The 21,717-nt window shown below is 48.7% G+C and overlaps 1 long non-coding RNA gene across 1 annotated transcript; it reads right to left on the bottom strand.

Moving 5' to 3' along the window:
* Positions 1-249: 249 nt before the first annotated feature.
* On the bottom strand, positions 250-14,436 carry LOC148128621 (uncharacterized). Its single transcript, XR_015746224.1, has 4 exons — positions 12,822-14,436; positions 3,250-3,361; positions 2,486-3,105; positions 250-1,148 (listed from the first exon to the last, which is right to left on the bottom strand). It is a non-coding gene; the product is annotated as an uncharacterized LOC148128621 (long non-coding RNA).
* Between the last annotated feature and the right edge of the window lie 7,281 nt (positions 14,437-21,717).

The raw sequence follows: 21,717 nt of genomic DNA, 5'->3' as shown, positions 1-21,717 counted from the left end.
ACATATTGTGTGGGTGTGTTTGCTATGTATATTGACAACACGCAAGTTTTAGGGGAACCTTTGAAAGTGAGCTCAGTCTGCTCCTAAACTATGAGCCCTATCTGACCATCACAACACCCAAAGGACATCCAGATATACACAAAGCCTTGTTTTTCTATGTTTCAAGCATGGACATCTATCTTATCATCGGTCCGCTCATATTTTATCATTTTGGAATTTGTAGTAAGTTTAACACATACTAAATCTCACACATGGTCATTTTGCCATTCTAGGCCCTTCTGCTTTTTTCTATCAGCTACCTGTTGTCTTTCCGCCTTATTCCTTGGATGGCTCCAAAGACCACAAAGCTAGAACTTCTTGGAAAAATCCATCACTTGTTTATACCAAGAACAATCCAAGTTCATTTGCTTAATTTTCATGGTCCAACTCTGCCCTTTTCATCCCAGTTTCATGGTGGGCAACACCCATTCAGCAAGGAGACATAATGGTGTAGCCACTGGATGCAGATGTTTGCTTGTTATGATACAAGAGTGTTGCGTTGGTCTGGCGTGAGTGAGCAAAGAGATGGGATTCCCCTGCTTCCTCCCTAAAATATTTTTAAATAAATACTTTTCTTCCTTATCTGCATGATTGGCCTTCAGGGGACATGATTGTAGATGACCAGGGAGAAAAAAGGGAAGATTTCCAGGTTTATGCAGTAATCCTCAGATGTAGCTTTGCTTTCGCTGTGACCGCTTGACTTTAGTGAAAGCTTACCTTTTACTAGATGCAACTCGACTGCAAATGGAGACGAGTCTTTCTTTCCTGAAGGTCCAAGCTGGGCCGGGCCTGATAACGGCTCACCTGCTTGGCTTCAATGCCTTCTCTTTGGCTGTGGGTGGTTCTCTTGTGGATGTCCATGCATCTGGGAAGGGTGAGGAGATGGCTGCTGCAGCTTTTGAGCAAAGGGCCATAGGGGACAGGATATCAGAATATCTCAACTGGGCCCAGGAGTTTCTGGACAAAGCCGCTTGCCACTCATTGCCTCTTCCTTCTTCTTCTGAAAACATCATCAGAAAATTCAAAAGGCCAACAGTAACAATGATTTGGGTCTTATTTACCAGAGCTGGGGAGGAGAGAGATGATTGGAGAATATTGGAGGGCCTCTTCTAGAGGAAGGGATGAAAACAAACAAACAGAAAGAAAAGTGAAAGCTTTCAGGCTTTCTACCACCCACCTCTTCATTTGTGGCCCAAAATGTCTTCATCATCAACGTTTGCTAGGCCAGCCCCTTTTGGCACCGCAGGGACCCCCACAGTTGCATTCAGCAGGCAACTTGAAGAAGAAGAAGTGGGTGTAAGTCCATGAAAGGAGATTAGACAGCCACTTGTCTGACATGGTATAGGGCAGGGGTGGGATTCAAATGTGGGTGTTGCTGGGTGGGTGTGGCTTCCTTTTTGCAGCACCCCCCTTGTTTTTGGGCCTCCTGGACCTCAGGGAAGCCTCCTGGGGGGCGTTCGTGCTCCCAGAAGTCTTCCCTGGGGCCCAAGAAGGCACAAAACAGAGCACAGGGTGGGGCACACAGCATACATACACATCCCACACCCCCTTTTGCCTCCTGGGCCTCAGGAAAGCGTCCTGGGCAAAGCAGTAAGACAGCGAGGGGGATCCCGGCACAGCTGATCATCGGGAAGGGAAAAAGAACATGAAAAGATTCCTTCAGGAGTGACTGGGTGGGAAGGACGCAGTCAGTGATGTCGGGCAGGTGCAATAAGGACTGACTGGGAGGGGAGGGTGGAGAGGGGCGGGGCCAGCCAGGGACACGATTTGCTGGCTCTCCGAACTGTGCAGAATCATAACAACCAGTTCTATAGAACCAGTCCGTACTGGTAGAATTCCACCCCCAGTATAGGGTCTCCTGCTTGAGCAGGGGTTTGGACTAGAAGACCTCCAAGGCCCCTTCCAGTTCTATTCTGATTGGTTAATAACTGGCCAAGTCCAGCAAAAGGAGCTGGAGACTCACCGAGAATTCCAATCCCATCAAGGAGTGTCCAGAAGACTCCACGGCTTTGATCCCCAACCTGTGTCCCCTGAGCATGTACAGTCTTCCCTCTCCTAAAGATAGGATTTCTCCTCCTCTCTTCTACAACCCAACGCCTGGCTCTTAACACAGCAATGGCAGAGCCAGGAGCAAGAAAGAAAGAAAGAAAGAAAGAAAGAAAGAAAGAAAGAAAGAAAGAAAGAAAGAAAGAAAGAAAGAAAGAAAGAAAGAAAGAAAGAAAGAAAGAAAGAAAGAAAGAAAGAAAGAAAGAAAGAGGAAAGAGCACAGTCCCACCTAAAAGTCTCAACCAGAATTCCTCTCGTTCCTGAGGTTTTCTTTTGCACAAAATGTTCCCTTTCCTTCCTTCTCTTTATTTATATTTGTATCCCTTCCATTCTACCACACAACACACAACACACAAACACACACACACACACACACACACACACACACCTCTGTTCTTACCTTCTGATCCCGGGCTTGCTTTTTGCTAGTCATCTTGTACAACTTATGTACTTTCTTGGTGTTAAATTCAGTAAACTTGGAGGCAAATACCCATAGATTCCTGAAAGGAGGTGAACAGCTATTTTAATTTTCTCCTTTTAGGAGCTGGGCCAGAAGCCCAGACTTTTCATGCCGGAGGAAAGAGATGCCCCAAAGAAGCAGTGATGGAGAGATGCTTTCTTCTGGGACCCAAAAGTTCCCTCTTACACAAAAATGTCTTACTTCAAACTTGAAAACTCCCAAGATAAAGTCTGCAGAGTTTAATGCAAGCATGGCATGACCAGTCTGCTACTTTTCTTGACTACTGCAAATGCCGGTATTGTAGTTTTCTAGGGGTTTGGACTAAAATGTGCATTTTGTTTTTAACACTCATATTTAACAACATATTTCCACACAGGGGAATTCAACAATTGGAGACGGCATCTCATTTGAGGCATTGCAGCAGGTATTCAAGGGGAGTTGGACTGTTTGCTTGTGGCTATGTAGAGATTCTAGGCAATTCCTCTTTTAACTCCATCCCCTTCTTCCCCTAGACCTCCAAACTCAAAAAGACTCCTGACTCGCAAATCTGACTGCAACATCTGGACAAGAGAGAGGGAGGGAGAGAGGGAAAGAGGGAGAGAGGGAGATTGCAGAATTGGTGGGCAGGCAAATCACCGTCTCCATTCTTCAAGAAGTTCCTGTTCAGGGTGGATTTTCAAACATTCAGCCATGTGGTCTCCTACCTTGAGCAGGCAACTCTGACTTTGCTCCAGCTGCTCTTCCTCTCTAATGGCTTTTTTTCTGGCTCTCCAGATGCTTCAGGGACTTCTTCACTGGGCTCATCAGCTCTTTGCACTTGGGAGACAGAAAAAGCAAAGCTCCATGTGAGTCGCACATCAGAAGGAAGGTGAGGAAAGGGAGACCCCGATTGAGGCAACCTTTTGAGGCTAGGGGCCCATTTGAATCTGGGGGAGGGGATCTGCTGTGGGCACCCTCTCAAAATGGCAGCCAGAGGAGTCTTCACCGTTCCCAAGACAAGTCACCAGGCTACAGAGAGGACAACATTGGAGTGGGAGGTTCCACTCTTGCAAAGCAGACTCTCTCTTTTCATCCCATTCTCAGAAGATCTACAATTCTCCTGTGTTAGAGGTAAACTGGTTGTGGGAAAAGTCCTTTTCTGTTGAGATGAACCTGCCAGGGACCGTTTTTGGCTTTCCAGCATGTCAGCCACCTTAACTGAGAAGGGGAAGAAAGTGAGAGGGCGAAGGAGCCTGAGGTGTATCCAGAGAAACACCTGGAACCACACGGTCTCAGGCCCCAGGTGGCTGGGCAAGACCAAGCAAGTGAAAGCGATCCAGAGTTCAGGATGGGATTTAACGCTCATCTGGGGAGGCCCTAAAATCTTGGAGACGGTGTGAGAGGTTCCCTACCTTTCTTGAGGTGAATTCATTCAGGTGGAGGAAGGGAGCTTTTGTTTCGATCCAGAGGAACCGATCGTTTCATGAAAGAGGCAGTCCTCGACTTACAACCATGAGAAGCTACAGCGGCCCTGAACCAAGTGACTTATGACCCTTATGGCCATTGCAGCATCCTCCTGCCACTAAGAGATGGCAGGGGGTGTTTGAGGTGGCGGCCCCGCAGGCTCACCCCATTGACTGTTGCACTACTCCGAAACCGGCTCCTCGAATACGGCAGCACATTGGGAAATTAGAGCAAAGCCGCCACGACCACATTCGAGGCACCGGCTCTGGAGTGGTGCAACAGTCAATGGGGTGAGCCTGCAGGGCCGGTACCTTGAACGCCCCCCTGCTGCCTCTTAGTGCCCCTCTGACGGCCCCTTTGGGGACGCTAAGAGGTGGCAGGGAGCATTCGAGGCACCGGCACCACAGGCTCACCCCATTGGGAAGAGAGTTTAAAAGAGATGCAAGCTGAGTGCGGTGTCTGCTGGGAGCAAACGTGAGTTTACCTTGTGTTGACTTGGCTTATCTGTGTTCCTGACGTCTTCCCAACCGTGTTGAGTTATTGCCATGCCTTCAAGTCTGGAATTCCTTCTCCTGCCCTGCCAAACTAATGACCTCCTCTTGCCTTGATTGGACTTCTAGATACAGTGTTTGTTGACCACGTTTTGGTCTTGATTCTCTGCAGCCCAAGGCTGTTCCTGGGAGAGTTTTCCTACAGCCCAGAAGGTAACCACGACATTGGGGGCAAAGTTGGAGCTAATAAAGGGACTCCTACTGATTATCTGACTGGGTTGCCTTTGGGCCACGCCCCTTTGGGTCATCACGGTTAAAAGGTGCAGGTGTGAATGCAGCCACTGGGGAAGAGACCGGGTTCAGTGGGTCGTGTGGATCTCACAAGAGTCAGTTGGGTGGAGTGGTAGTTGGATCCCAGACCCCCTGAGTTCCAGTCCTGCCTGGGGTGCCAAGCCAGCTAGGAGGCTCTGGACCAGCCGCTCTCTCGGAGCCCTGGGAAAGAGGCAATGGCAACCGCTTCTGAGCAGCTTCCCCTGGGGGCTTCCAGGCAACCTTCCCACCCAGCTGGGCGAGGCCGAGGGGCCTCTCTGGTCCTGGCTTCTTCCTCGCTAGTCAAGCGGCCTCCAACGGGCTGGATTCGGATGGAGTTTGGCAGGGGGCTGTGCTGTGAGGAAGGTGCACACAGGGGTCCTGCAGTGCCAGGGGGCTCTGCAGGGGGTCCGCCCCCTCCCTAGTGAGGGCAGGGAGGAAGGGGGGCCTGGGGGAGAGGTTGTTTCACTTCTGATGGCCATAAGAAACCAGGGTTCCTGCATTCTGCAAGCTAGCCAATGACTGAGGGTCTCTTCAGGGGTCTTTGTTGTTCCCCAAAATGGAGGCAGGACGTGGAGAGGGGCTGGTCTGCATCCGAGTTTTTCAAACTTGAGGAGGAATGGACTTCAACCCCCAGAGTTCCCCTCCCAACAATGCATGGACTTCCTCATGCTGGGCAGGGAATTCTGGGAATGAAAGTCCCTTCATCTTCAACTTCCCACTTTGGAAAATGCTGGTCTCCCTTCTTCCCTTTTGTGAGGAGTTAAAGCCCTGCACCCAGACTTGGCTAACTCACAGGTTGCTCAATCTATTTTCTTTTTTTCTCAGTCTCTCCCTCCCTCCCTCTCCCACTCTCCCTCCCAGGTAACCCCAGATCCCCCTCTGAAGACCCGGCCCTGCTTGGCTTCTTCCTGACAGGAGCCTCTCCTGGAAAGACACGGAGCCCAAGTGAGGCGGGAGAAACCCCGGGGCTGCGTCCCCCCAGCATTCAACCAGGGACTCATAAACCAGGTTAGTCTCTTCCCAGAAATGGGGGCCTCCCTCAAATCCCTTCCTCTTTCCTAGCCCTCTCTGTGGATCTGGGCTTTGCTTTCCCCTGAGTGCCCCATGTATGAAAAAAAAAGTGGCAGTGGAACATGGGACTTGGGCTTCCCTCTTCCCAGGACTTGCCTGGCCTCTACATCGGAAAAAGAGGCAGGGGAACTATTTGGATTTTGGCACTAAATAGGCATAATTAAATGCTGAATGTGTTGAAAAGAAAGAATAGCTAATAACTGGAATTAATGAAATTAATGAAAGTTTAAAAAGGGGAAAAGGGAAAAGAAAGAGTGGAACGTGGAAACAGAACTGAGCCCGCCACTTAATGGCAAAGGGAAAATTTCAGTGACTCTTTGAAAAGTGCTTGGTCTTTTTAAAATTGGAATTTGAAAGGAAACAAAAGGAATTCCATTATAATAAAATAAAAACCCTGAAAAGTGAAATACTAGAATATTACAAGGGAAAAAAGATACATGAAGAAATTGCCCTGGGATTATTTGGTGAAAAAGTTGGAAAAGAAATCAACAGAAGGAAGCTGGAAACAAAGATTTATGGACACTGACTGTTGAAATTTAATATAAAGGACGCCGGTTGCAATAAACTACTAGACAATTAGATTGGACATATATATTAAAGAAAGGAAAATAAAAGTAGTGTACAAAATGGGAAAAATGTGTGTGGAAATAAAATTGGAACAACAAAATAGGAAGGAAATGATGAAAGAAAGCTTGGAATGTACAGCATTATACTACAAAAATTAGAAATGGCAATGCAGATTAAAGAAGAACAAAGAGAACCAGAGGGGGAGGAGTGAAATAAAGAGGAAACCAGCCCTAAAGAACAAGTGGAACAACATTAAAACAAGGAAAAAAGAATTAAAGTTAAAAATGTGAGGTTTGATGTGATAATTAAAGGGGGAATTGTTTGGAAAATTAAACAAAGGAAAAGGAAACAGCAGAAGAGGGAATTACAGAGGAGAAATCAAGAGAGGGAGGGGGATAAAATAAATAATTGGAATAAGAAATGGAGAGAAATTATAAAGGAAAAAAGGGGAAATAAGAGAAAGGACCAGAAAATGATGGGAAGTAGAAAGCAAACAACAATGAAAAAAATTATATAGTCAGGAGAATGAGAGACAATAGGTAGAAGAAGAACAGGAAGGGGGATTCTGCAAGGTAACGTGTTGTGATATATAAGAACATAGATTTAAAAATGGAAAAGAATGGAACTGATATTTTTCTTTTAAGGATTATTGTTAAACCAGACATAGATTTAGTTGAAATATATATGAAAATGGGAATTTACTGTAAGAATATTAATTTATATTTAATAAAGCAGTGAATAAAGTTAAATTGAGATGAGAATTGTAATGGAAAGACTATTATCAGTTTCTAAAATTAATTGAATAAATATTTTTGAAATAGATGATTTAGAATGTAATTGAGAAAAAAAATACCATGCAGAATCTGACACACACACAAACACACACACACACATAAATACATGTGTGATATGTAGTAGTTAGATTGTTATTAATGTAGAATGTGATAATTAAAAAATGACTATACTATGGTAAAACTTTATAATGATTTAAAGGGAATAAATTGGGGGAGTGTATAAGGCAAAGGGGTGGCAAGCTGGAATTGACAATTAAAGGGGACAACTGGATTATTAGAATTAGGATGGAACCTATTGAACAATGAATGGAATAATAGTATGTGATGAAATTGCAAATGTGACAGATAAAAGTAAATATATGTAGTGAATATAGAAATGAAATAAGAACCTTAGATAATACTGTAAACAAGATATGAGAATATTTAAAGAAAAATGAGTTATGATATGAATTGGAATTGGATAAGTGTAATGAAATGGAGGCAACGCGTGGAGAGAGGTTGGTCTGCATGAGTGTTTTTCAAACTTGAGGAGGAATGGACTTCAACCCCCAGAGTTCCCCTCCCAACAGTGCATGGACTTCCTCATGCTGGGCAGGGAATTCTGGGAATTAAAGTCCCTTCATCTTCAACTTCCAACTTTGGAAAATGCTGGTCTCCCTTCTTCCCTTTTGTGAGGGGTTAAAGCCCTGCACCAAGACTTGGCTAACTCACAGGTTGCTCAATCTATTTTCTTTTTTTCTTGGTCTCTCCCTCCCTCCCTCTCCCACTCTCCCTTCCTGGCAACCCCGGATCCCCCTTGGAAGATGGGGAGGAAGAGCGCCCCCTGTGGGAAGGGCAAGGCAGCACTCCAGCGGGGCTCCAGTAGGGGGCAGCAGAGGCCTCAGAGCTGGCAGACTTCTGGCACCGTCGGGCAGCGTGAAGGGAAAGGGGGGGATGTGAAGAAGGCGGGAGGGGGGCTCCAGGCGCGCTGCCAGCCGAGCCATCGAAGAGAACAGCGCCCCTTTGGCTCGCTCCCTCCGGTGGCTTCTCTCTGGCCTTTCAGCGGCGCTTTGCCCCCCCCGCCCGGTGCTGTCACGTTCCCCCTCGTTCCTGCCCTTTCTTCAAGGCCCCCCTGCTCCCCAAGCACTCTCCTTCACTCCCCCGCCACACGCCCCCTGCCCAGACCCCTCCCCCAAACGCTCTGCCCCCCACCCCTCCATTCCCACCCTCCGAGACAGACAGGCCGCCTCTCCCCCTTCTCCTCGCCTGCCCCGCTTCCTTGGCCCGGACCAGCCTCCCCCCTCCAGGGATCCCAAAATCCTCATCCCCTCCTCCCCTCCGCCAAGACCCTCGCGGCTCCTCTCTGAGGGGAGCCAGAGTTCTCAGCCCTCCCCTGTGCTCTTTCTCAGCGCCTGTCTGGGTAAAAGGCGCCTTTTCTTTTCTTTTTTAAAGAAATTTTATTAATTTTCAATAAACAAACATACACAAGCAAAACACAAAACATGAAAACATAAAACTTCTTTTTGGAAAGCGGCTTGGTCCCGGGTTACATCTTTTGGTACAGACATAAATCAAGTTCATGCTCACTTTATATACCATTTCATATCTTATTTACCATTCTGTATTTTCTATATGGCTTCTCCCCTCTTTTCACTCTCTTAATTCTATTTTATTTATTTCATCTCAATTTAAATCATTATGTTATATCTTTTGTCCGTTCTTTTTTCAATTATCTATTCTTCTTTTCTCATTAACACAATATTTCTCCTGAAATCACTGATTGAAGTATGACACCTTTATATCTTTCCCCTAAATTTAACACTTAAAATAATATATAATTTTCATTCTGATTCTGCTTAGCACATTCTAAAGCTACATACTACATTTTAAAATAGAAAAATAATAAGTTTATAATATAATTAAAACAATAATCCATTGCAAATTAAACTCTATCATTAAATCTTAAGCATTTTACACATTCCCTTTAATATTTTATTAAATCATATAATGATCCAGTTTTCTAACATTGTTTCAAATAAAAATAAAACAATACAGTCTTATGTACTTTTGCAGAATCTCTTTTGTAGTTATATTTTTACCCATTATTTCTGAAAAAATCCTGTTTCTTTACACCTTGTTTCAAACCTTTATAACTTCTCTTCCCCTTTTCTCTTCCTCTCTTCTCCGATCTAGTCTTTTTACACCCCCGTCTCTTGATCTCCACCCTCTTAGTTTCCACTCTCTTCTGTATTTCTCTTTTCTGTTGCTTCCTGACATTGTATCGATTTTTCACCGTATTTTTCCCTTTTTTGGTGTTTTTTTAAGTCTTAAATTCTCTTTCCCCTCTTTCCCTTTTCTTCCCCAACTAAAGTTGTTTGTTCATTAAAGATGGCTTCTTCTTCTTCATCCCAGCCTTCTTGTTCTTGTAATTTCTGATAGGTAGAAATCGCCATTTCTAAGAAATGAAAAACAGTTCCAGAAGAGCCCTTCCCTTCTTGTTCCTCTTCTTTTAGCTTTTTAAATTCCATTTTCAGTTCTTCAACAGATAATGCCAATGTGAAAACTTTTTTAGACAACCCAAAAGTTTTTAATCTTTCAAACAATAATTTCAAAAAGTCCCAAAGTCACCAAGCAACCCAAATAAACACAAGCTGTTTCATTTAGCACTTTCTTCTTTTTAAACTTTCTCTTCCTGGGGTACAGTTCAATTGTAAAGTTCCAAAGTATATCTTTTAGAAGTCTTATTACAATTCAACTGTGATCTTATAAGCTCCAAGCAGCCTCCTACAGCAAAGTCTTAATATTAATTCTGTACCTCTCCCTTCCCACTTATAGCAAAAAAAATAATATTATTTTTTTAATTCCAATGTTCAGAAATCTTTAATGTCCCCTTGGCTTTGATTTTCAAATTTAATTACCTTGATGCCTAAACGGGTTTTTCCAATTTCCATCTGCTATTTCCATAGGGAAGGAGAGTGAGAGAAAACAAACTTTTCCTTTTAAACTTTCTTCCGCCGCTTTTTACGATCTTCTTTGGGAACAATGTATCTTTAGCGAAGTTAAGTTTCCAGGGTGTTTAGATGTTATTTGTTATCCCGGTTCAACCAAAAACTTTCACTTTCTCAGCTTCCTCCAGCACTTTCTTGTCCGGATGAAAGCTTCTTTGTGGCGGCCATTGCTGACCGCCGCTCCACCGCTTTTGGAAAAGGGAGTAAAGCCAGCAGAGGAGGGGGGTTGCGATTCCCCTGGACCCCTGCTGGGTCCCCCCTATCTTTAGTCACCTCTACGGGGTTACTATTAACCCTCAAATCCAGCTGGATCGGGGGTACTCCAGTGGCGAGCGCAGCAGGAACCGCGCACGATCGTGGATTCCTGCCACTGCCTCAGCCTTGCAAACCGGAAGTCAAAAGGTGCCTTTTCTTTTGAGCGTCTCATCCAATCACAGCGCTCCTTGTTCCTTTGGGTCTGTGGTAGAGCTAGGAGAACAACGGTTATAATGACGGCGCCCGATGTTAGTCTCTTCCAAAGAGGCTCCGTTGTACAATGAGGAGAATAACGGTCATAATCGGGGTGTAAAATATGATGGATATTTTTAAAAAAGACCCGACACAGACATTGCACTGTTGCTCTAGAAATGGAACTTGATGTACGACAAAGGAATAAAATAATTTTTAAAATCCATGCAAGTTCATAGCCTCCAGCATGTCTTATAATGGATTCCATAGTAAATGTTTTGCTATGTGGAAAAAGCACAAAAAGCCACAAACACAATTCCCTAAATAATAGGGGGGGCTGCTGAATCCCCCAGGGGAGCCTCTTCCTCAGCAGCGGGGCTGCTCTGGAAAAGGGGCACCAGGCGATCTCCCCGGATAGCGGTCCTGGAGGCAGCCCCCTCTGGCTCAGTGGGGTGGGCAGGGAGGGACCCTCGGAGAGGAGGGGGAGGCTCCTGCAGGTATCCTGGCCCTGTCCTGTCCCCGGCCTTCCAAGCGGTGGGCAGCGGCTTCCGGGCCCCGGGGATCATCTGGATGGCCTCGCAGGCCTGGGCACGGAGGCCTCGTGGGGTGGGGGAGGGGTTAGGGGGTCCTCCTGTCGCTCAGGTGGGCCGGTTCCTGGGCCACCCGGGTGACTGAACTCCGCAGAGGTTGGATGGGGAGGAATCCGCCCCACCTGAACGCCAATGCAAGGCAGGTTTCTTCCCGTGGAGTGGCTTCTTTCTCTGTGCCCCCGAGGCTCCCTTGCCTCCTCCAGGGTTGCCGCCTGTGGTTGGCGGGATGAAGGGGGAGTTGGGGGAGCCACGGCTCCCCTCAGCCCCACAGCCAGGGCGAAAGGCAGGAGCGGAGGGACCCCCGGCTGCCCCTCCTGGCTGCTCAGCCCCACCACTCCCGAAGGAGAGACTGGGGGGCAGAGAAGGCCGGGGTCCTTTCAGAGCATTTGGGGGCAGTTTGGAGCTCTAGGCAGAGAAAGAGGTGGGGGAGGGGGGTGACACTTGACCCCCTCCCCCAAGAGAGGATGGGCCCCCTCCCCCTCCTCCCCAGGGGGCTCACTCCCCGCTGCTCTCCCGCTCCCCTGGAGCGCTTCTCCCGGGCGTCCCGACCGTCACTGCCGCCCCCAGCCCCCCATTCCTTTGGAAAGAAATCTCTTTTTCCTCCTTTCAGCATTTGGCTTCGTTCATTCGGAGCCTCCGATTTCCTGGTTTCCCTAAAAATGGGGGTCTCCCTGATTCTGCCTTTGATATTTGTCTCTCTTGTCTTCTTTCAGGTTATCGGGGTCTTTGTGCAACCATGCTGGTTTCTTCTGGGATCCTCCTTCCCTTCTTTCCCTATTCTTTGTCCTGTCCTTTCCTTTCCTTTCCTTTCCTATTCCTTTTCCTCCTCCCTTCCTCATCTATTGACTTCACTTCCTTCCCATCTTCCTTTTCCTTTCCTCCTCCTATTTATTTCCTTTCTTTTCGTTCTTTTCCTTCACTTCCCTATCCTTCCCTTTCCTTCCCTATTCTTTTTCCTTTCCTTTCCTCCTCCGTTCCTCATCTATTGACTTCAGTCCCTTCCCGTCTTCCTTTTCTTCTTCCTTTTCCTTTCCTCCTCCTATTTATTTCCTTTCCTTCCGTTCCAATCCTGCCTTCAAAAGAAAAGCTCCATGGGTGACTTCGAACAATCCTCAGGGGAGTCTGAGTTCCCATGGAAAGACAAGGGGGAGAGACCAGTCCACCTCCTTTGGGGGGTCTCTCTGACCCTCCCACAGATTTCTTCCCCTCTGCTGGGACTCAGGGGGGACCCTGAGCGGGTTTCCCATCTGCCTCCGTCCAGACCGTTCCAGGCATCCTGGCTGGGCCTGTCGGTCAGCAGAGGAGCCGCTTTCTCTCTGGCCCCAAGTGGGGCCCCCTCCCGTCAGACTCGGGGAAGGAGGGAGGGTCAGGAAAGACGGGGCTCAGGGGGGAGAATCTGAGGAACTGGGTGGTGCTGGGGCTCATGGGGGGGGTGAGTCTGCCTACTAAGATGAGGTGGACCCTGTTCTGTCTTTCAATTGCTGGCTGAATATAAAGACAGTCAGGCAAACTACAAAGGCTTCCATACAAAGTTTCCTTATTGCATCACAAGGCATTCTCAAGGTATAACTCACAGTTATGTCGAGATTCATCTAATGTCCAAATCTTTGCATAGCTGACTTCATAGTGTGAAAGTATAGTGATCTTCATCCCATAATGATAGAGGAAAGGGTGAGACTCCAGCACGTTGCTGGGGTCCAAGCAAGAGGAAAGGCAACTCCCCCAACCCAACCAAGGGTCAATTCAGTGACCAATCAGGATTACAGATGGGACCACATGACATGAACTACATTTCCCATGAGACATTCCCTTAAGGGGACAGCTCCCAATTACCAATTAACTATATACTGTCTGGACAGTAGAGGCCAGTTGCTTTTGTGGTGTGGCGACAATAACTTGGTCCTCAACACCAATAAGACCAAGGAGCTTATAGTGGATTATAGAAGGAACAGATCAGACCTCCAGCCCTTGCTTATCAATGGAGACCGAGGGGAGCAAGTGGCCAGTTGTAAGTTTCTGGCCGTTACCCTAAAAGAGGACCTGACCTGGATGTTCACATTGCACCCCTGGTCAAAAGGGCCCAGCAGAGATTATACTACCTGAGGCTTCTCAGGAAACAACCACTGAATGGAAAACTGCTGGTGACCTTCTACTGCCGCACCATAGAGAGCATTTTAACTTACTGCACCTCTGTAGGGTTTGCCAATTGCACAGGGGCTGGTAGGACAGCACTCCAGAGGGTGAAGGTCATTGCCCAGAAGATCGTGGGTTGCCCTCTCCCCTCTTTGGAAGAGCTTTACAGCTCCCGTTGCCTTAAGAAAGTTCAAAATATTCTCAAAGATCCATCTCATCCTGGAACCCTTTTTTTGAACTATGACCATCTGGCAGATGGTGCAGAATAATAAAAACGAGGACAAATAGGCTGAAAAACAGCTTCTATCCCAGGGCAGGAGCTCTGTTGAATTCTGCTGTATAGTGCGGTGTTGGTGTGGTGTCATGGGTGGGGTTTCGGTTCAATGTGTGGAGGGTGAAGGATGTTTGTGTTTATTTTCATGGTCATGATGTGCACTGAAGATTTCCTTGTACAAAGTACAATGACATTAAACTCAACCACTGTCCCTTTTTCCCTTCCCTGCAGAGGGGAGAGAAGGGCGGCCTGGAGGGGCCTTTCCTGCCCCCCAGAAGCCCCTCCTGCTCCTGGGAAGCTCCCCCTCCCTGAGCCGGGCCCCCCATCCTGGTTCCTGCCCCTCCATGAGGGGGGACTTCGCTCCTGGGAGCCCCCCCACTTGGCTCCTCTCTCTTGGGGGGACAATGGAGGCCCAGGAGGAGAGACCAGGGTCCTTGTCCAGGCGCTGGGGGGGGGAGTCGCAGCACTTTGGGTGGGGGGCTCCATTATGGTCGTAAGTTGAGGACCCTCTAGAGGCTCATTTGGAGGCCTCCTTCCCAAATGGGGCAGCCACATTGAACACAAAGACCCACAATGGCGACCAAAGGCCCAGAGTGCAACTGTGACGAAGCGAGGCAGGTGGGGCCTCCTGGGACTTTGCCACCTTCCTTACCTGGGCTGGGTCCCCACTTGGATCCCCCAGAGAGAGAGAGACACACACACACGGAGTGTGGCTGTTGTGGGGGCTGTGCAGGGTCCCTCTTGCCTGGGGATCCCCTCCATTCCAGCCTGGGAGCCAAGGAAGGGGGTGGAAGGGCTGGATTCTCTCCCCCTGCGGCCCTTTGCCAGCCCTGAACCGGGAGGAGGGAAGGGATCTGGGCCAAGCAAAGGGGAAGGAGGCCTTTGCTCCATCCGGTCTTGGCCCCAGGAGAGGCGGGCGGGGAGGCCTGGGACAGGCGGGGGGCCTGAGCAGCTCTGCTCCCCAGGAAGGAGCCTCCTTCTTCAGCTGGGCAAAGGCCTCCCCTCCACCACCCCAAACCCAGCTCCTGTCTCCAGGGACGGGGGGCGGGAAGCTCAAATCCCACAGTAACTAAGACCAACCTGAGCACAACCAAGCCCCCACCTGAACAGAACACACCTCCAGCCAATCAGAACATGGCCAACCCCCCAACCAATCAGAACACAGCCAAACCCCCCAACCAATGAGAACACCCCCCACCCAATCAGAACACAGCCAAGCCCCCACCCAATCAAGTCACACCCCCACTAGCAGTTAAAAGGAAGAAGCAGCTGCAAGCTCACATCACTCTGAGAAGCACAGAGCTGAAGACAGAAGCTTGAAGATGATGAATGAGACTTCATTGAAACGTTGCCTAGATACTTCCAATCTTACGTGGGAGAAAGGCTTTACAGTGGTTTCAGATTTACAGAAAAATAGCAGCCATCCTCAGAAACCCCAAAGATAAAATTGACCTGGAAAACCAAGGCATATACGAAGTCCCCTGTGCATCATGCCCGGCCACATACATTGGACAGACCAATAGAAGAATAAGTACCCGCCTGGGTGAACACAAAAATGCAGTCAAAAAGCTGGAACACACTTCCTCACTAGTCCAACACATGGAAGCCACAGGTCATAGCATCAATTTCAATGGCACCAAAACCCTAGCCACTATAGAAAACCCTAGCCACAGAATCATCAGAGAAGCCATAGAGATTGAAAAAAGACCAGAAAGCATGAATAGAAGAGATGATTCCACCAGGCTGTTAATCATTTGGAAGCCTGCACTCACAAACAAAAAATCTCCACACCACAAGCCAGGCAAACACCTGGGCACAAACAGATCCCCTGATACCTCCAGCTCAAACACACCCCAACCAGGCACCCAGATGAAACCCAGCTTCCTAACTAATGATAGCCGTCCATTTACCCGAAGCCAAGCTGCACTAAAGGCCTCCAATAAAGTAACACAATGCTGCCAGCCAATCAAGATACAAAAAGAGCCAAAAACAGACAGAAGATATTAGAGACACCAATCAAGCAGAACACAGCAAACTCCGAGACCAATAAACACAGACCAAGACTCCCAACCAATCAGGATGAAGAAAAAACCATTCTGGCACAGCAATAGGCTGCCCCAAATTTAAATCTGAAACCACTGTAAAAGTCTGACTCACAGATGGACACAATACAGAAGCCTGATGATGGCAGATGAGATTCTGCTGAAACGTTGCTACAACTTTAAAAGCACCACTACTATGACGTGGGAAAATACCCGAACAAAGCTGAAGGCCATACATATATATGTATCTTTTCGGGGGTGACTTAATTCCCCCCCTTGCATCTTCAGGCAGGCAGGCGGCAACAGCTTGGATGTTGACCTTGGCGTTGGTGGGGCACTTCGTATCGGGGTCAATGCAGGCAGCACCATATCCGGGTGTGCAACAAAAGTACTTCCTAATGGCAAGCCCTCCTACCATTCCCCCCCATTTCGAATGTTTTAATATAGGCCTTAATTTGGGGGGAGGGGCTTAATTTCATTTCATGCCTATAAAACATGCTGGGATTTCCTATTGGGGGAGGCTGTATTGTTGGAGAAACAAGGTATATATATATATATATATATATATATATATATATATATATATATATATATATATATATATATATATATTCTTAAGTTTTCGCGGGTACTTACATGTATGGCCTTCAGCTTTGTTCGGGTATTTTCCCACGTCATAGTAGTGATGCTTTTAAAGTTGTAGCAACGTTTCAGCAGAATCTCATCTGTCATCATCAGGCTTCTGTATTGTGTCCGTCTGTGAGTCAGACTTTTACAGTGGTTTCAGATTTAAATTTGGGGCAGCCTATTACTGTGCCATTATGGTTTTTTCTTCATCCTGATTGGTTGGGAGTCTTGGTCTGTGTTTATTGGTCTCGGAGTTTGCTGTGTTCTGCTTGATTGGTGTCTCTAATATCTTCTGTCTGTTTTTTGGCTCTTTTTGTATCTTGATTGGCTGGCAGCATTGTGTTACTTTATCCATCCATATCTATCTCTATCTATCTATCTATATCATCTATCTATATCTATCTATCCATCCATCCCTATCTATCTATCTATCTATCTATCTATCTATCTATCTATCTATCTATCATCTATCTATCTATCTATCTATCTATCTATCTATCTATCATCTATCTATCTATCTATCTATCTATCATCTATCTATCTATCTATCTATCTATCTATCTATCTATCTATCTATCTATCTCTATACCTATTTAATCAACCATATCTATCTCTATCTATCCATCTCTATCTATCAACGATCTCTATCTACCCATCCATCCCTACCTATTTATCTATCTATCTATCTATCTATCTATCTATCTATCTATCTATCTCTATATCTATTTATCCATCCATATCTATCTCTATCTATCTATCTATATCATCTATCTATATCCATCCATCCATCCATCCATCCATCCATCCATCTATCTATCTATCTATCTATCTATCTATCTATCTATCTATCTATCTATCTATCTATCTATCTATCTAAATACCTATACATCCATCCATCCATCGATCCAATTTACTGGCCACCCATCTTATCACAGGGAAACCCTATAAAGATGGCGGTGATGCCCACAGTGTGGTGGATGGTGCAACCTGATTTCTAGCGACATGATTTCTGGAGATCTGGTGGCTCTTCCTCTGTTGTGGGGATCTTCTATTTGGGGGGGGACCGCTCTGACCTTCCCAATTTCTGCGGCTGAGACTTTCTATCCCAAAAAAGGTGTTGTTGGAACTCCTTTCTTCCGGGTTTATTGGCATCCGTTGTTCAGGCAGGATGTTTCTTCACTGGGGGAGACATTAATATGGACTTCTTGGCCCAGAAGGGGAACTGGGGGGCTGAGTGGGAGGGGGAACTGAAGGGACAGGGAGCCCCACCCTGGCAGGGGAGGGAGCAGAGGAAGGCCCGTATCCCAGGTCCACCGCTTGGAAGTTCTCCCCCTGAACCTCCCTCAGATTCTGCTCTCAGGGCCTGCAGACCAGATCCTGGGTGGCTCCGGGTTCAAGCTGTGGCTTTTCAGGGCCAGGTTGATGTGCAATGAGACTCTCTTCTCCTCCAGGAGGTTCCCAGCCATGTCTGACCGAAGCCGGGTGAGGCCCAGAGGGGAGGAAGCCCACCCCAACTTCTGGGTTTGTCCCAGGGAGACCCCAGAGGAGGGGGCTATGGTCATCCAGGGTTTCTCACCGGCCTTGAGGAGGCTCCATGTGGACCTCTGGCTTCTCTCAGGGAGGCTGAGAGGACCCCGGTCTGGTCAAGCATGTTGTGTGAATGGGGTCCTCGCCAGAAGAAAAGGGTCCCCAATACAGGTAGTCCTCAACTTATGACCACAACTGAGCCCAACATTTATGTTGTTAAGTGAGACATCCATCAAGTGAATTTTGCCCCATTTGATGGCCTTTCTTGCCACAGTCATTAAATGAATCATTGCAGTTGATAAGTTAGGAACCCGGTCATTAAGTGAATTTGGCTTCCCCATTGACTTTGCTTGTCAGAAGGTTGTAAAAGGGGATCACAATGGCCCTGGGACGTTGGTGCCATTATAAACATGAAACTGTGGCCAAGCACCTGAATTCTGATCCCTGCATTTGATGCTGCAAAGGTCATTAATTGTGAAAAATGGTCCTAAGTTCCATTTCTCAGTGCAGTTGTAACTTGGATCGGTCGCTAAATGAATGGTTGGGAGTCGTGGCCTGCCTGTGTATCTCCTCTTGATCAGCTTCTCTTCCAGGAATTTGTCTTCTTCCGAGTTCCCATCATCCATTGACTACTCGGCCAAATGGTTCAACCTCGGGAAACAAACCATGGTTAAGAGGTGTGGAAAGGGAACTTCACGAGGACAGTGGTGTCACCCAAGCAGGAAAAGCCCAAAGGGAACATCAGGCCAGCCATAAAACAAACTTGCATAGGAAAAGGAATCAAATAAAAGGCATTAAAGAAGGTATTAGACAAAAGCCCAAATAATTAAGAAAACTAGGGAAACAAGAAAAGAAAACCCTTACAAACACAAGACATGCCAAATCAGCAAAATAAACAGACAAAAGGCACAAAATATATTACAAAGGAGACAGACAGGAGATTGCCACAAAACAAATATAAGAAACCATTAAGCTAAAAAAGATTAGGACGAAACCGATAAAACAATCAAACCACCCCGCAAAGTTTGCCTTCCTCACCCGCTGGAGTTTACCTTCTGGCGGGAAGAAAGACAACCCCTGACAGGATTTAAAACATTAAGAAATACAAACACAAGCACTCACACAAAAGGAGAAAAGGGTATAAAAATCAGGGACTTACCATTCGAAGGTAGCTAGCCCAGGAACGCAGACTTCTTGCTATCTTTCACCTTCCCGAAAAATAAAAAGATCCAGCTTTCAAGCAGTTGTCCGTATCCTTGCGCCGGAGCTCTCCCAGCGGAAAATCGAATCCTCAGAAGAAAGGCATTTTGACAGCCTTTCAACAGAGGTGCAAATGTGAATGCGGCCACTGGGGAAGAGACCGGGTTCAGAGGGTCATGTGGATCCCACCAGAGTCAGTTGGGTGGCTGGGGCTTCAATCCGGGTGGGGGGCTGAGTTCCAGTCCTGCCTGGGGAGCCAAGCCAGCTAGGAGGCTCTGGGCCAGCCGCTCTCTCGGAGCCCTGGGAAAGAGGCAATGGCAATGGCTTCTGAGCAGCCTGGCCAAGATCTCTGGGCCGGCCTCCCTGGGGGCTTCCGGACCACCTTCCCACCCATCTGGCCGAGGCTGAGGGGCCTCTCTGGGCCTGGCTTCCTCCTCACCGGTCAAGTGGCCTCCAAAGGGCTGGATTCGGAGAGGGTTTGGCAGGGGGCTTTGCTGTGAGGAGGGGGCATGGAGGGGTCCTGCAGGGCCAGGGGTCTGCAGTGGTCTGCCCCCTCCCCAGTTAGGGCAGGGAGGGAGGGGGCAAGGGGAGAGGGAGGCAGGGGGAGCCCCTCCCATCAGGTCTGGGCAGCTCAGGTGCTATCATAAAGCCCACCTCTGAGGGAGGAGCCTTCCTTGGGATTGGCTGGGAGAGCGGCTCTGGCATCACAGATGGGGGCAAGTGGAGGTCCAAGGTGAGCCCTGGGCACCTGCAGGCCAGGTGGGGCTGGTGGGGTCCAGGGGGAAGGGAGGTCAGCCTGGGGCCCTGCTGCCAATTTCCCCCTGGGGCAGCCAGGGGATTCTTCCTCCTCCTGCTCTGGGAATTGGGGCACCCCTGGAGGGGGCTCCTCTGGCCTTGGTGGGCAGGGTGGGGGATCTGTCCCCAGGGGGCCCAGGGCAGGGGGAGTGAATGGGGTGAGGGTCCCCAGGTTGCATCTCTTGCCAAGATCCGAATCTGGCGTGCCAGCTTTGCACCTGGCAGGTGGGGCTGCTGTTCCCCAGGTGTGAAGCCCACCAGCTCCTGGTCCCAGCCAGAAGGAAGGGCCGAGGCTGGAGGAGAATCTCTTGATCCTTTCAGAAGTCAGGAAATGGCCTTCTGGGCGGCAAGAGACCCCAAAATCAGGGAGGTCAGACTGAAGCCCCAGAGCTCTGCCCCCCAAAATCTCTACCTGTGCCTGAGCTCATTTCCCTCAGAACCCTGAAGGGGCTCCAAGTCCGTTTCTTTCCCAGAGAGGCAGAGGAGGAAGATGGATGGATGGAGGGAAAAGAGGCAGGAGGGGAATCGGGTGGAAGGAGGAGGAGGAGGAGGAGGCCAAGAGAAACTTCCCTGCAGCTCTGCCAGGACTTATCAGGGAATCCTCCTCTTCCCTCCCTCCTGTGACGGTTTCGCTCTTTCCTGGGCAGAGGGTCCTCGACCTTCAATGTTCTGTTTAGTGACCATTCAATGCCACAGTGGCACTAAAAAGTGACTTAGGGACCCTTTCCACCCTTGCGGCCCTGGCAGCCTCCCTGGGGTCCCAGGATTTACATTTAAACAACTGTCTCAAGGCCACAGTGTCCTGGGGGTGTCACGTGATCCCCTTTTGTGACCTTCAGGCGAGCAAAGTCGGTCGAGAAGCCGGATATGCCTAAGAACTGTCTGTCTCACCTACCATCTGCAGCCATTTGCTTAGCAAACAGGGCCAGAAAGGTCATAAAGTGGGTCAAAGCTCACATAACAGACGTCTCCCTGGGCAACACGAGTGTTGGAGCTCCATGGCGTTCGTAAGTGGAGGACTCCCTGCCTCGTCCGTCTTTCCTTCCTGGAGGTCTCAGGGCTGCCTTTGAGGCCGCCTCAAGGGCTTCTCCAGGCTGCCTTGCGTTGGGCGACCCACCTCTCTTCTTGCCAGACCCCCAAGAAAGGGGTTGGGGGCACCTGAAGGCCCCAGGTCTTCTGGTTGTGGGGATGCGACGCTTATAGTGGGCTCTGCGAACCCTTCGGCCTCCCCACCTCCGAGGCTCTGAAGGTGCCCTTGGGGGTCCCTGTATCCCAGGTCTCCAGTCGTTGGGGGTTTCACTCCCATGCACCCCTTGGCCCAGGAGGGAGAACTGGGGGTCTGAGACAGGAGGGGGAGCAGAGGAGATGGGGGCAGGGGGCAGGAAGCGCCAGCCAGCCAGGGCAGCCCCATCGCCCAGAGCAGGAGGAGGAGGATCCCTGCAGGCTGGGAGAGGAGGAGAGGTTTCCACCCAGGTGGCCCAGGGTGGAAGGGGAGCTCCAGAGCCAGAGAGGGAGGCAGAACTGGCCGGACTTCTCCCCAGCCGCCTCCTCGGGTGGTTTCCTGGCTGTGTGGCTGAGAAGGCTGCCCCCCATGGTTGTCCAGCCCCTCCTTAGAGACCTCCAGGTGGGATGAACCCTCCACCTTCCCAGGGAGGCCATTCCATGCCTGCAGGTCTCTGCAGGTCCTGGCTGGTCTTCCCCCTCTTGGAGACCCCTGGAGAACTGGGCTCATGGCAGGCGATTCAAGGAGGGAAGAGCTCAGTCTTGGATTCAGGAAGTGCCACTCAGAAAGTGTCACCTTAGATATTCCCCCAGGTGGCTTTCTTGGGTGGGTGGATGCTTTCCAGGTGACAAAGGTCTAATGGAGGAATG

The sequence above is a fragment of the Notechis scutatus genome, unplaced genomic scaffold (genome assembly GCF_049901735.1).
Source record: "Notechis scutatus isolate UNSWTSFEM ecotype Mainland unplaced genomic scaffold, rNotScu1.2 NSCUCTG89, whole genome shotgun sequence".
Classification (NCBI taxonomy): Eukaryota; Metazoa; Chordata; class Lepidosauria; order Squamata; family Elapidae; genus Notechis; species Notechis scutatus.
Note: the sequence above shows the minus strand (reverse complement) of the source record. Positions and strands in the feature narration are given on the sequence as shown.